The sequence below is a fragment of the Limanda limanda genome, chromosome 9 (assembly GCF_963576545.1).
Source record: "Limanda limanda chromosome 9, fLimLim1.1, whole genome shotgun sequence".
NCBI lineage: Eukaryota > Metazoa > Chordata > Actinopteri > Pleuronectiformes > Pleuronectidae > Limanda > Limanda limanda.
In genome coordinates this window covers 25,584,889-25,601,153 of record NC_083644.1, presented here as the reverse complement: position 1 = coordinate 25,601,153, position 16,265 = coordinate 25,584,889, and the positions used below count along the sequence as shown (strand labels likewise).

Sequence of the window (16,265 nt, the reverse complement as noted above, 5' to 3'; positions counted from 1 at the left end):
GAAGAAGCATCATGGCCGCTCATCTCACCTGCATCCAATCTTCCAATCACCCCACCTGTGACAGATCTCTCGTCAACCCTTCCCCTTTAAATAGTCCTGTGTTTGTTTTGTTGGCGAGAGGAGGCTTTTGTGGTGAGCTGTGTCAGAGCGCTGATTGTTTTGTTTGGTCCTGATGTTGACTGGTGTCTTGAGTTAGTCTTTACCAGTATTTGTTTAAGTTGTAGCAGCCTACTTTTGTTTTGTCTTTTGTCTTTGTTGACTTTGTTTGTTGTGTGCACAGGGACTACAAGGGCAGGTAAGATACTCCGGGGTTTACATATCACACGCACGTAGGTTTACTGCTTGTTAATACCTCAGGTTAGAGTGAGCACCACCCGCTGTACTTTTGGGTGCTAAGCACCTGTAAAGGGGGGGGGGTTTCTTTGTGTTCTTTTTCTTTGGTGCCACTGTTAGTCCTTGTTGATCCCTGTGTTGCTTTGTCTAAATAAATACTGTCTTTATCTTATATCTGGTCTTGTGTTTTGTGTGATTGCACCCTCACTTATTCAGACCTGTTGAATTTATGTTATGTCCAGCTACGAGCCACCAGAGGGCGTAACATAAATTGGGGGCTCGTCCGGGATCTTTGATCCTAATTAAGCAACAGGTTTGTTGAGTGTTGGTGTGCAGTGCACACGTCAAGTAGGCTGTTGATATTGGTTAGGTTAGTTAAGGTTTGAGTTAAGACTGGTTGAAACATCATGGACACGTTTGATCTTGCGTGTTTTCTTAGTGATCCTTCTGTGGAACAGATTGATCGCTGTAAAAAAAAAGATTTGTATGCCATTGCGGCACATTTCGAATTTTCAGTCCCCCCAAATCAGCTAAAAGCTGAATTGAAAGAAGCGGTCGTACGTATGTTGGTTCACAATAAAGTGCTTGGTACGGGCAGCAGTGCCGCTACTCGTGCGCCCACTAGTCCAGCCTCATCCTTGTCTTCTAACTCAGAGGACAGCCGGGAAGAAGAGGTAGATGGGGGAGGGCTGGGTAAGGATGAGTCAGTTCCTTCTGATCTGGAGCGTAAGCCTCCTAACTCTGCCCCGACTCTCTCCATTTTCCTCACCTAGAGCAAGTGATGATGCCCGCTATAGGCTACGCTTAGCGCGCTTGCAGATGGAGGCGCAGGAGAAAGAGAAAGAAGCAGAGTATAGTCACAAGTTGGCTATTCGTAAAATGGAATTAGAAATAGAGGCGGATTACCGCAGAATAGAAATAACCGCAGATAAAGATGTGAAGTTAAAGCGCCTAGAAATAGAAGCTGCTGCTGCGAGTTCAGCTCAAACTCGGTCCGTATCAGCTGAATCCTCCGCGCCGGCGAGAGGTTTTGAAGTGAGCCGAAATATCGTGCTAGTACCTCAGTTTCGTGAGGCGGAAGTAGACTCATATTTTACTGCCTTTGAGCGAGTGGCTACCTCCCTGCAATGGCCAAAAGAGGTATGGTCTATAATGCTTCAATGTAAACTCACAGGTAAAGCCCAGGAGATTTTAGCGTCCCTCTCTCTAGAAGACAGTTTGTCTTATGACACTATCAAGACAGCTGTGCTTCGTGCATACGAACTCGTGCCGTAGGCATATAGACAAAAGTTCAGGACATTTAAGAAATTGTCAAGTAAAACCTACGTGGAGTTCGCCCGTGAGAAAGAGACTTTGTTTAATCGCTGGTGCAAGGCAAGCAACGCGACGGATTTTGACACTCTCTCAATTGGTTCTCATCGAAGAGTTTAAGAATTGTCTGCCTGATCGAATAGTGACGTATCTCAATGAGCAAAAGGTTGGGACAGTAGGGCAAGCTGCGGTGCTTGCTGATGAGTTTGTGTTATCGCACAAGCAAACATTTGGGATTCCCCGATATGAGAGTAGGTCTTTTACTCCTTCTGCCTCGGCTAGAATGCAGTCTAGTCCGCCACGTACCTTGCCTCTCCGCTCTAACGAGGAACGGGAGTGTTACTATTGTCACGAAACAGGTCACATAAAGGCTGACTGTTTTAGGTTAAAACGCAAGCTGTCACAGCCAAGCAAACGACCAAAAGAGGTTGGTTTGGTGCAAACATTGTTGGGTCCAGTGTCACTAGTCCCGGAGATGGAGGACAATACTCTGGAACCCTGTTACACACCATTTGTGTTGGACGGCCTGGTTTCCCTTAGTGCAAATGCGTTGAACCAGCGTCCAGTGTGCATATTAAGAGATACTGGCGCAGCACAGTCTTTTATATTGTCAGATGTGTTACCTTTTTGCAATGACACTTTAAGTGGCTCCAGTGTGCTTGTGCAAGGCATTGAAATGGGCTTTGTGTCTGTGCCTCTCCATAAGATACATTTATCCTGTGACCTAGCAAATGGAGTGTTTAAAGTGGGCGTGCGCCCGTCTTTGCCCGTCAGAGGCGTCACATTTCTGCTAGGGAATGACATCGCTGGTGGCAAAGTTATGCCAGTTTTAGAAGTTCTAGAAAGACCTGAGATTTTACAGCCTGATGTGTTGGCTCAGGACTTCCCTGAAGTGTTCCCTGTGTGTGTGGTCACCCGTGCTCAAGCACGTAGTCTGGGTGAAGCAGTTGATTTGTCGGATACCCTGTTCGCGACTGAGGTGTCTGGCCAGTCTCTTTCCCCATCTGTGATTATTCAGTCTACTGCTGAGCCGAGTGTCCAGCTTAAGGTTCAGGGCGATACTTCCACCACAGAGACAACTAGGTTGCCTATGGTACGAAGTAGTCTTATTGCTGCTCAGAAGGAGGACGTTACTTTAGCAAAGTGTTTTGCTGCGGCTCTTGCTCCAGAGATCGCTGAAAATAAAGAAATTGATTATTTTATGGAAAATGATCTACTGATGCGGAGATGGAAATCTCGCGCTGATTTTGATAATGAGTGGAGTAATGTTTTTCAGATTGTTGTGCCTACACAGTACAGACAGTCCGTGTTATCTTTGGCTCATGAACATCTCTGGTCTGGTCATCTAGGTGTTACGAAAACCTATGACCGAGTGTTGCGAAATTTCTTCTGGCCAGGTTTGAAGCGAGATGTGTCTTCGTTTTGCCGTACGTGCCACGTATGTCAGATTACGGGGAAGCCTAATCAGGTTATCAAGCCTGCACCTCTTCACCCGATCCCGGCTATAGGGGAACCGTTTGAGCACGTGTTGGTTGATTGTGTTGGTCCTCTGCCAAAAACAAAATCCGGTCACCAGTTCCTGTTCACAATCATGTGTGTAGCTACCCGGTATCCAGAGGCTATCCCTCTTAGGAGTATAACAGCTCAGTCAGTAGTAAGGGCCCTGATCAAGTTCTTTTCTACTTTCGGCCTTCCTAAGATCGTGCAAACCGATCAAGGTACCAACTTCCTTTCGGGTATTTTTGAACAGGTGTTAACATCCCTCTCGATATCACATCGGATCTCGAGTGCTTATCACCCTGAGTCGCAGGGGGCACTCGAAAGATGGCATCAGACGTTTAAGTCAGTGTTGCGCAAATATATCATGGAGAGCGGTAGGGAATGGGATGAAGGCGTCCCTTTGGCTCTATTTGCCGTTAGGGAAATAGTGCAAGAGTCACTAGGTTTTAGTCCAGCAGAGCTGGTATTTGGTCACACCGTGAGAGGCCCTTTAAGGGTGTTAAAGGATCAGCTAACAGACAAGAGTTCGTCCACCCAGCGAAACGTGCTGACCTACGTGAGTCGCTTCCGAGAACGACTGCACGAGGCTTGTAGTATCGCTAGGAAGAGTCTCTCTGCTGCACAACAGGGTATGAAGCGGCAGTTTGATAAAAAAGCACTTCCACGTTCTCTACAGCCAGGTGACTTGGTTTTAGTGTTACTGCCCATTCTGAGTAATTCAATGAGTGCTCGGTTTTCAGGACCTTATACTATTGACAGGAGGTTGAGTGCCACTGACTATGTGGTCAGGACCCCTGATAGAAGACGGAAAACCAGAGTGTATCATATAAATATGTTGAAAAATTATTACAACAGAGACGAGGTCCAGCCGGAGACACGCAGTGCGCCTCTTGTAGCCACTGTTGCGGCTGCGGTGTCACTAGCAGTGAGCCCTAATGCAGAGAGTGATGAGGATGGCCTGAGTTTACGCAATGCCCAGCAACAGACCCCTCGGTTGTCCAATTCAGAGATGTTGGTGAAACTTCCATCCTTGATGCATCATTTAAGCAGGGAGCAGGAAGCTGACCTACTCTGCCTTATCTCAGAGTTCCCCTGTCTGTTTGGAGATGTGCCTACCCGCACTATGGTGCTAGAGCATGACATAGAGGTGGGTGAGTCCCGGCCTATTAAACAGCACCCATACAGGGTAAATGCACATAAGAGAGCTTTGATGAGAAAAGAGGTTGACTATTTACTTGAACATAATTTAGCTCAGCCCAGTTCCAGTCCATGGAGTTCTCCGTGCTTATTGGTTCCAAAGCCTGACGCTACTGTCAGATTCTGTACAGATTATCGAAAGGTAAATCATGTTACTGTACCTGACTCGTTTCCTATGCCCAGAGTAGATGATTGCGTGGATACCATAGGGTCAGCTCGATATGTCACAAAGTTAGATCTATTGAAAGGTTATTGGCAAGTGCCCCTTTCACCACGGGCTTCTGCTATCAGTGCTTTTGTGACTCCGGACAATTTTTTACAATATTCCGTGATGGCTTTCGGAATGAGAAACGCTCCGGCCACTTTCCAAAGGTTGGTGAATATTGTGTTTAGTGGTGTACCTAACTGTACTGCATATTTGGATGATGTGGTAATACACTCATCAGAGTGGACTGCTCATGTGGACTCGCTAAGAACTGTGTTTCAGCGACTGGCTGATGCATCCCTGACACTGAACCTGGCAAAGTGTGAGTTTGGGAAGGCAACTGTGACCTACTTGGGTAAACAGGTGGGCGGAGGCCAAGTGCGTCCCTTGGAGGCCAAAATCACAGCAATCACGTCTTTCCCAGTGCCCACCACTCGGCGAGAGTTACGCCGATTCCTCGGAATGACTGGTTACTACCGAGGGTTCTGTAGGAACTTCTCTCCTGTTGCAGCCCCAATGACTGACTTGATCAGTCCATTGGTAAAGTTTGTCTGGTCAGATAGGTGTCAAACTGCCTTTGAGTGTTGTAAAGCACTCTTGTGTAATGCGCCAGTACTCAGTGCTCCTGATTTTAGTAAACCGTTTTCCATGGAAGTCGATGCGAGCGGTATTGGTGCGGGTGCAGTTTTAACTCAGATGGATTCTGAGGGTTTGGTCCACCCTGTAGGATTCTTTTCGAAGAAGTTTAATAGTAGCCAAATGCACTACTCTACCATTGAACAGGAGACGTTGGCTTTGCTGCTTGCGCTTCAATTTTTTGAGGTGTATGTTGGGTCTAGTGCGGAGCCTGTGGTGATTTACACAGACCACAATCCGCTAGTGTTTCTGCATCGCATGCACAACCACAACCAACGACTGATGCGTTGGTCTTTGTTTATTGAGAATTACAACCTGGTGATCCACCACAAAAAGGGCACCGAGAATGTGTTTGCAGACGCTCTGTCTCGCGTGTAGATAATGTTGGTCAGCAGTCCTCAAAACCTCTCTGTGGGAAATTGATATTGATTTTGGGTTTACGGGATGGTTTAAGGTATCGTCAGCCCTGGGCTGACTCTTTATGGGGGGGAGTGTTACGGACAGTGTTCTGTATGTCCTGTATGTATACATGTGTTGTGTTCTGTCTTGTGGTGTTGTTTTGTTCCCACATCCTTATAGACTGGTGATGCCTCCAGTGACTGGAAGGGGGAGCTCTTGGGCAGGACGTGCCAGTGAAGTGGCCAGAAGAAGAAGCATCATGGCCGCTCATCTCACCTGCATCCAATCTTCCAATCACCCCACCTGTGACAGATCTCTCGTCAACCCTTCCCCTTTAAATAGTCCTGTGTTTGTTTTGTTGGCGAGAGGAGGCTTTTGTGGTGAGCTGTGTCAGAGCGCTGATTGTTTTGTTTGGTCCTGATGTTGACTGGTGTCTTGAGTTAGTCTTTACCAGTATTTGTTTAAGTTGTAGCAGCCTACTTTTGTTTTGTCTTTTGTCTTTGTTGACTTTGTTTGTTGTGTGCACAGGGACTACAAGGGCAGGTAAGATACTCCGGGGTTTACATATCACACGCACGTAGGTTTACTGCTTGTTAATACCTCAGGTTAGAGTGAGCACCACCCGCTGTACTTTTGGGTGCTAAGCACCTGTAAAGGGGGGGGGGTTTCTTTGTGTTCTTTTTCTTTGGTGCCACTGTTAGTCCTTGTTGATCCCTGTGTTGCTTTGTCTAAATAAATACTGTCTTTATCTTATATCTGGTCTTGTGTTTTGTGTGATTGCACCCTCACTTATTCAGACCTGTTGCATTTATGTTATGTCCAGCTACGAGCCACCAGAGGGCGTAACATGCTCTTTCTCTCTAATCCCCGGTGAAAAACATTTAAGAAGAGAGAACATATCATTGTGCAACATTAAGTACAAATGATCATAGAAAGCAGTCAAAAGGCTCATGGTAGACAGGATGTGGGTAGGGCAAACAGGAATAGTGCAGGAATGGTTTGAGAAGTGCAAAATACCTTATTAAATAGTACTGCACATCCACAGGGTTACTGAAATAGCAGCTGACAATAAATATAAAACGATAGCAGCAGATGTAGTAAAATGGCAGAGTTTACAGTAAAAAAGACAAAAGGTGAAACGACGACAAAAGAGATGTTAGCATGTCTGAATAGAGGTTCACATATTCCTCCACCTTATGGAGGTAGAGTGATCATATTTATTGAATTGTACCTCTGTAGTTTGTCACTCAGATATAAACTATACGTGATGGTGATGTTAAAATTCCTGTGAACCACTCCACTATAATTCAACATCTGTTTTGTTATCCCACAAAAAGTAGAACCATGTATATTATTATATTGATAATATCTGATAAAGCAGCTGCTGGTGAGGAGGAGTGTGAACCTGCAGCCAAGTGTCACCAACCAGCCTCACAGGACAAAGCTGTCTGTCCATTTCTTGGGGTAGCTCGAGGACAAATGTGAAATATTTTTTTGTCACAGTTGTGCCAAAGACAAATATCAGTGCACCATGGTGAAAGGCCTCCCCTTGAAGAGGCCCTCTGTGCTGGCTGCACTGGGCTGAATTCCACAGACACGCTACGGTAAAGATTCCCAGAGGAGGTTTCATCTCTGCTCTCAATCTTATTAACAGACCTGCAGCCCAGTCATAGTTAAATCAGACCTGGCTATGGTTTGTCTGCTCTTCTCTCCTCCTCCATCTGTTAATGCAGGTCCGTCCCCTCTTTTTCTAACCACTAAACTTCTTTCTTTTCTTTTTATCCGATCTGCCTTGATTTGATTCTAGGTGTTGTGAACGGAGTCGAGCCAGTCGAGCCGTTCGAGCAGCTCCACATCACAAATCTACTAGTTTCTACATTCTGACAACCGGGCTTGACTTGCTCATGAGTTCCCCTGAAGATCTATAATGTCCTGCAGTCGGCGATGGCAGAATCACATAAACAGCTCTCATGACGAGGACCCATACACTGCATAAGCCTCGGTTACGGAGAACCTTTCCAACTGCTCTCAGTCGGGAGGCTGTTGGGAGTGGAGGGGCAGCAGGCAATGCTAATTTATTAAAAGAAGCCCCAGGATTCTTATAAAAGCGTTGGCGGCCTGATTGCTCCGGTGTAAACAGTCCCTGCTCTGCTGATCCAGCCACGCTCCACTGCCCTGCGCAGTCTACACCCTACATGGTCAGCAGCGTAGTAAAAACACTTGGGTTCGAGCCCAAAGCAAATCCTTCACGGGGACCTCTGTTTATGGAAGTGTCACCGTCTTGACGTTACACATTTTTGTTAAGGTTCCTGTCGTCTGCTGGAGCCCAGCTGCACGAAAAGTCCTCCCTCAAAACACAGGAAAATGAAACATTATCCTCCGCAGTTTAAGGCTTCGGATTAACTAGAACACCTCAGCGTCATAAATCCCTTAGCATCAATATGTCACACAGACAGGATTACAGTTGACATCCATGCAAACACCATCGTGTTTGGAATCTGCGAAAGCTGCGGCAGATGCTACTTATTCTCATGCAGTTTATTACGGATGCACATGTGTTTCTTTTGTTCACCAGTTTCCAGTAATTTACTGGTGCTCTAACACCTTCGGCACTGGTGTAAATCAGATGTGGACGTGATGCAGAGCAGAGCATTATCCCTTCGCCTGGCAGAGGTGAGAGCTGCTCGGCGTTCAGACGCAGTTTGGGCTGATCTGCTAATTCGTTATGCAGCTGGCTCCAAGTATGGAGGTCTTGGATGAACACGCTCGGGAAGTTGATCTTATCACAAGATGTTAATGGTTTAGTTATTTTCAGCGGAATTATAACACACTAACAATTTAGATTTTTGACAAGATTTGAGAGTTTGAAGTAAAAAATACTTTTGACAAGACAACCTTTAATGCATTTCAATTATATAAGAGTCAGTATTAACACCAGTAAGACTGGCAGAACAAACACTAACACACACTCAACAATGCACCTTATGATTCTGCTGCTGCTGCTCTCTGCACAAAATACATGTGTACACACATATGTATATGTATATATGTGTATATATATTTATTTCAATATGATTTTATCCTTGAGCTATTCTGTATTTTTATGCTTGACCTCTATCTTTTGTGTTGAATCTCTATTTTTGGGCTAAGTTTCTATTTCCATGCCATTGAAGGACGAGCAAAGTAAGAATTTCCTTGTGCGTGCGAAGCCTCTCCAAAGTCTGCATATGACAGTAAAGAATCTTGAAGATGAATTATGGATAGATTGCATTCAGTCTGGGCTCCATGTTGGATCTTCAGTGGCAAACTTTGCTTTCTGTCCCAGTGTCATAAAATATGTTCAAATTGTTCACAGAGAGGCTTTAATAACGACCTGAACAAATTCACATATTATAAATTCAGAAAATGCAGCACAAAGTAAATAGAGACCCCACAAGACGTATGAAAATATGTACAGTTTATTGTATGAATGTATACACACATGTATGCATATGTGTTCATGATGATACTGATCACACTCACACCTCAATCCAAAAAGACTATATATGTATATAAAACAAAAAAAGAAAGGGGTACCGGCTGCATTTGAGCTGTCATGTAAAATTAATCTAAAGTTATAACTCTGCTCTTCAAAATCAGTCAATCAAGACTGTTCCTTGTAAATAATACTTTCTGCTTTCCTACCTCGTAAAACGTGATACTTCCTGAAACCAGGGACTGTGAGAGGGGGGCGGTCTGAATTCTTTGCAGGAAGTAAAATGACTCCTTGCACTAAAGGTCAGGAAAGCAATAACATACACGGTCATTACATTCTGGGTCAACATTGTGTCTCAGGGACAGGCGGTCCACAGAGACACCAGTGACTGATGATGTATGGATGATATATCTCACACAAATAATTATTAAAGACCATTAACCTCAGTGATACCAGGAATCATTTCACAGAAACAGAAACATGAGCCACTGCCTGATCAGCCTCCCCGAGATAAGTCACTGTTTATCAGCCACACAAGTTAATGACTCAGAACCAAGATAATGTCTAAACATTAGTTATGTCTTTATTTTTCCAGATTTCACATCTGATCACAGCACTTCATTGAACAAGGCTGATGTTTTGAGAACATTTCACGTCTGCCTACCCACAACGTACAATGTGTACATATTGCACACATTTTATTTATTGATATATTCTTTTTACTTTTATTTTTCCATCCTTCCATCATCTTTACAACTTATCCTTTGAGGTTTAGAGGGTTGCATGAGCCTTTACCTGACATTTGGTGAGACGCAGACAGATCGGCAGGAAATTCCAGGACCAACGTAGAAGGACAAGCATTCATTTACACCTACGGTCAATTTAAAGTCAGCAATTAACCAAATCCAAATCTGCAAGTCTTTGGAATGTGAGAGGGAGCTGGAGAACAGAGATAAAACCCAAACAAACACAAGAGAACATGCAAACTGCACACAGAAAGACCTCAGACGAATGGGGATTCAAACCAGGAACCTTCTTGCTGTGATCCTTACTTGATTACTTGCACCAGCAACTTATTATGTAACATTTGTCTTGTTTACTTCTGTATGTGTTCATAAACAGTGTCTCAGTTCAGGGGCAGCATCCTTCAAATGTAATCTACCATCCCACAGACACAAAATCTCCAGCACGTGGATCTTCTATGGGCCCAAATATCCAAGGATTCGTTGCACTTCACTGACTATTTTTCAAAAAGGTAATGTCAGTCTTCAACTCAGCTGAGCAGCTAACTGTACACATGCTGAGGGAGAATTCAAACTTTTTGCCCATGTCCAACTGCAGCTCTGTTGCTAGGCAACAGCAGTAAGGGTGGGACAAGCTGGTGACGCTGATCACTGAACTCCTTTATATACCAAACCCAGTGGCGTTTCTGGTGGGGCACTGAAAAAGTGCATTATTTGGATGTTGTTAATGTCATATACGGTAATTCAATGTGCTTGCGCTGCGCATATACTGAGGGTTATACGGTAGTTGCGGTCGCATGTGAGTGACACTTTGTTGTGAGACACGTTATGCATTAAATGATACATCTGCCTCACGCCGGGTTTACACCGGACGCTGAAGCGACGCCAAAGCGACTCGTAAGCGCAGCACCAAGCCTTAAATAACAGCTGGCTCCCATCCACTCCCATGCGCCGCTTCAGCTTCCGGTGTAAACAACCATGTGCCGGCGCGCTAAGGATTAGCGCGGAGCGGCGGCGTTGCTTCCGTGTCCGGTGTAAACCCGGCGTCAAACGCAAAATACTTCCATACACGACTCTGCCTTTTTAATAAACAAGTCTGGGGCGAACGCTGCAGCCGCAGTTGCCGTCTTGGTTTTCAGTATGTAAACGTCGACTGGCACAGCACCGATGCTAATGCTAAGTTGCTAACAGCTGCTGGCATTGAAGCTGACGGTGCCTACGGTACTTCAAAAACTTGGGCATCGGCATCGTTTTGTTATGTTAGTATCGAAAGGTATCGTAGGTATCGGTTCTCGTGACATCCCTAAGATGGCCCTACAACGTCTCCCAGCAAGCTACTCGACTCCAGCGTCATCGTCACCCGGAAACAGGCTGACGCTCCGGTTCGACGTCACCTGAGCTAACAGGCTACCTCCGTCAGTGAACACCACCCGGGTCTGTGGAGAGGTTCACTCACATCGGATGTATAATACGCTTTGAAGTTCAGCTTGTTCTCCTGGCATAGAGGCTAAAGACGTGTGAGCTCCCGTTTCTGAGGTGAGGTTTGTCAAGTTTAGTATTTGTATTTATCTGTATAAGTAGAGATTCGGTACCTGCTGTACCTGGGTGTTAGCTTAGCTCGGCTAGCCCGCAGACATGCCAGCAGCAGTAATAGCGATGCTAACAGGACCATAGCCTACGGAGTTATTGACCCGACATGAAGCCACATGATCTGGTCCACCCAGCAGAGAGAAGCGTTAGTTTATGAGGATGAGTCGTTGGAGAATAAGCTTTGCAATACTAATAATGTGGAAGAACTCCACACAGTACATGCATTGTCTTGGTAGTGCACAGTTTAATCCGAAACCATATTTAAAATCAGTAGTTGAATATCCACAGAAAATAAAGATATAAACTTTGTGTAACACTTCCTCGACAATAATGCCATATTTTATGTTTCCTATCATTTTATTAGGAACGGACGAGCCTGAAGGACACAGCTGTGCTGACCGTGTTCTGTCTGTTATGGCAAAGAAGAAAAAGAAAACACTGGGTTCTTATCTAAAGTGTATCAAATCAAGAAGCAAAAGATAAACATTGTTCTAATAAGTGTTCATTTGAATATATAATATATAATGAAAATAGAAATAAACTCTTTTATCCATAACACTTAGCAATGACTGCCAACTCTAAACAGTTGCAGGCCTTCTTTAGTTGGGGAGGAAAACACAAAGTGTTGTGCAGATAAAGCTGGTGCATGTCGCCTCATGTTGATAATAATAAATGATGCAAGTTATTTGAGCTATGTGTCTGTCTAATCTTTTTACTTTGTTGCAATCATTTTACTTTAATGCTGTATTATAGGCAACATCTTTGTGTCGGGCTGAGCGCTAAAGCATGTGAAATGTATTTGAAATAGGATTTCTGCTCCCTGCTGGCACTCAAAATTTAGCCCATGGTATATCTCACTGGTCTATATAGGCCTACTGCTTATAATAATCAGCTACCTCTATTTTTGTGACGGTGACATGACGTCATACAAAATTGCCCCACCAGAAATTTCAGGCTAAAATCGCCACTGACCAAACCGTGTCATTTTAGGTTGACCTTTTTGGTCTTCGTGGGCCACATAGACATAGACCGTGTCCTCCAAAGGATGCAGCCCCTGAATTGAGACAGCACTCATGTGCATCTGTCTCAAGTGTGAACCCTAATTGTTCTACTTGATATTATTGGCCTGAATCGAAGCAAATTCCTTGCTTGTGTAAACTTTCATGGCAGTAGACATTAGTCTGGTTCTTCCTAACAACTACAACCACTACTAGAGTCATGAGACACATTTCCATATTTTGTACCCAGGCTCAACTATTTCCCCCTGACATCAGCTTCACAACATTTTGTCCCTAAAGGCCAGCGCATGGTTCTGGAACTGCAGCTGCGGCTTTTCACGCAGTTGTGTCGATGGACTCGTTTTAATTTATGGTTCTCCAAGGGTTGCACATGCTGTAAAGCAATTCACTGCCAGAACACTAGGTGGAGTAACGTTTTTTGTCGAAGACGACTTTAGAAATGTCTTCTTTGTGTGTAGCAGTCGTCATCGACTGTTTATTGACATCGCCACTGCGGCTCCTCATAGCCTTTTTCTGGATCATGGACAAACAAATTTTTCCCTGATCTTCCTCCACAGCTTCGTACACTCGTCGACCTGCAAACCTTTGTAGCCGAGATCTCCTTCCAGGAATTGCAGGCCATCTGCACGTCCTTGTATTCGGTCAATGACAGGTTATACAAGTGTTCATATTTTCGGATCTCTTCTGCCAAACACTCTTCTATTTGGTCCATATTCGTTCTTCTAAATCGTCCTTGGTGATGTTATTATGGGGTATGAAACCGTAAATGTGACTCCGGAAAGGATGTAGTTAGCAGACCAATCACAGACTTGCGGGCTGCGTGAGGCTTGCGTAGCTTTGTCGTATAGTTACAAAAATTGGGGAACGCACGCAAGCGCGCAAGGGGCACGCAAAGGGGGTCTCTGAAAACGCAGAACCATGCGCCGGCCTTAATTCTTTCTACCCTGGTTGAAAGAAACTTTAATGTTCTGCAGCTCTTTCCTCTGTCTAGCACAAAGTGTTCTGATCTGGGTGGAGGTCAATGGGTGACAACTGAGCATCATTGGTTGAATCTTTAGAGAATCATATCAAGTTTTCCGCCACAAACTGCAACAATCCCTCTAGCCAGATTTCTTTCTCTCTTTCTATACCTTCCTCCCGTGGACCAGTCTTGTCACAGAAGAGGTCTTGACTCACCTTGGTCCTTCCTCCGAACAATATATTTACTCAACAAGCCTTGACAGAGTGGCCTTGTTGTATGAAGGCCGTCATATTTCTTGCTGTGAGCCTCCTTTTATTTGTCGTATCCTGTCCCTGCTGTCTGTGCAAGCACTGACTGGGTCCCCCCCCCCTCCCTGCTGCTGTTGAGGGCATTGTGCTCATCAAGGTTAACTCTCTTGACTCTGTCAGCATCGTCTCCAGCTGTTCTTTTGTGTAGTCCTCATGGACCCTCAGCCCAACAAGTTTGTCTTTTCTTAACTTTTGAGATAATTTAGCACCAAAGAACCAGATATTGTGTAAAACATTTAATAATTTAGCCTAATTCCTGACCAAGGGTAAGACAGTGCTTTCAAATCAAATAACATTTTGTTCGTAAAATCACAGTTTGGCTTATGGGGTTAAACAATCTGTCCAAGATGTGACATCCTCTGTCCTTAACCTTCAATTGTATCGCTTACTGCCGCCTGGATTCTTATAGGCTACATATAACGTGATCTGGGACTTTACCTCCTCTGCAACTCTGTGAAGACAATATATTTGTAGAAAACTAAACTGGAGCTAATTGTTTGATGTAGATATTTATTAAATTATTACCTTTGTTGTGGAAGAAAAGCTCTTGTGTCTGTCAAGCAGTAAATATCTGCTACTAACATGAAAGCTTCAAAGTGTCTAACTGGGAGATTGTTGCGCGCTCTGTAATACGCTGGTGTACTCAAGTAATCCCTTTATTCTTTTGATACAACAAGAACATAGGAATATCAATATTAGTAGGTAGAATGGCGTTCCACAGAGCATATAAGGCCCAATAGGTCCCTTATGAAGCGACATTTAAATTTACTAGATCCGGATTTTTATTTGGATATGCACCAATTTCTACACACTCATGAATATCAGTCCCCTAAGTCCCCATGAGCTATTCTTCAGAAATCAACAACAATGTTGAAAAGGCCCTCAGTGCCATTTTGCACGTTGAAGAAAGTGAAAAAAATACTACCTGGATCCGCCCCCTAATTTTGATCTGCACCAGAATTGAATGGTTTCTTTTCTGAACCTCACCACATCGTCCAAGTTCTGCAGGGATTGGTCCTTTTGTTCTTTGAGTAATCTTGCCAAAAGACAAACCAACCAAACAGAGGTAAAATCATTTTTTAAATAAAAATGATATCTGATACTCAAACTATTTCTAAAACAGATTCAATAAAAAGTTTAGAAAGTGTATTATTTCATGAGATTTGGACTAAAAGGCCTGTGTGGCCCCTCATTGCTACCTTTTTCATGACAGTGTTGGCCCCGGGACTGATGCGTGTAGCGTGTGATGTGATGTCTACTTGAGAATTCAAAGCTCCCCTTTGGGGCAGCACACAGAGCTGTGAATGGGAGGGGTGTAACTGTAGCTGGTGCGGCAGTGGGCTCTGTAGTGTATGTCATTGGGGACGTGCTTGGTCCACTTTGATTTGACAGGTTCACTGGGATCCTGTTGGGGGTGTGAGCAGTCCTTTAAGAGCTTCATCTGTTTCGCCGCAGGAGCTATAGTGTATCGCTCCTGCTCTTCATCTTGTGTCATGCTGTTGATTTTGGGACTTCAGTGGTAAGTCGCTCACAGATACAAAGTCTCTTTAATGAACAGGATCAAACATCAGCAGCTATTCCACATATTCCCTCTAATCCATGTATGAACAACAACTTTGTATTGACTGCTGCCGGTCATCTACCTACTTATTCCACATGCTGTCTGTATGTGGAAAACATATCCCGCAAAATTTGAATCTAATCGGCTTCACTATTGGCATTTGTAGTGTAAGTTGCCAGATAAAGTGCTGTGCTAAGTTTGGTACGATTTGGACCCAGGATATATAATTTAATAATTATATCAAGAGCAGCGGCCGGCAACTGGGTCAAACCAGGGACAACAGATTGTAACAAGGTCATTTTGATGATTTGATTTGATTATTTTTATTTCACCATATCGGACAGACATAGGTGCACAGCAGAAGTGCTGATATCTGTCATGGCAAACAACATTCATAGAATCACTTCCTGTTTGGCAATTTGTCTTCAAATTACAAGTATATTATACACACTTGAACAGTAATCTTCATTGCAGATAAACCAGGTATGTTGAACACATCGTTTTCTAACTTCACTCGGAATAATAGACTGTTAACAGAAACCTCTGCACGCAACGTTCAGCACACAAACAATAAAAAGTGATACTATATTATAGAACTGTTTGAGGAGGACTCTCTAATGACAATAAATCATTCTTAAGTAGCTCTGGAGCATCAACACAGGACAAGAGAACAGAACGTTTCAAATAGGCAGGTTTAGATGAGGCACTGCCCTAGTTCATAGTAAGTTTACCATTTAAAAGTCTTCACGCAGTCTGATATCAGATGTGAATACTGTGCATAATGAGTGGCCACCCCAAATAATTCACCCTAAGGACTTACTTCTAAAAAAAAAGTATTATTTTTTCCTGGTGGGCGAGGAGGGGCATTTCTGTTTGTGCAACCTTTGTGTTTGTGCATGCCTGCAGCGCACTGAGCTAAGAAAAGAAAAGATGCTATCTGTACGAGGCAGTCAGATTCTGAAATAAAAAAGCCATTTAGCTGTTATATTTAAATAGAACGTTTGGTACTGATAAAATTCACTCGTTG

At 44.0% G+C, this 16,265-nt stretch overlaps 1 long non-coding RNA gene across 1 annotated transcript; it reads left to right on the top strand.

The window, feature by feature from the left end:
- The first annotated feature begins 10,873 nt into the window (after positions 1-10,873).
- LOC133010935 (uncharacterized) lies at positions 10,874-12,079 on the top strand. Its single transcript, XR_009680704.1, has 2 exons — positions 10,874-11,335; positions 11,754-12,079. It is a non-coding gene; the product is annotated as an uncharacterized LOC133010935 (long non-coding RNA).
- Positions 12,080-16,265: the final 4,186 nt, after the last annotated feature.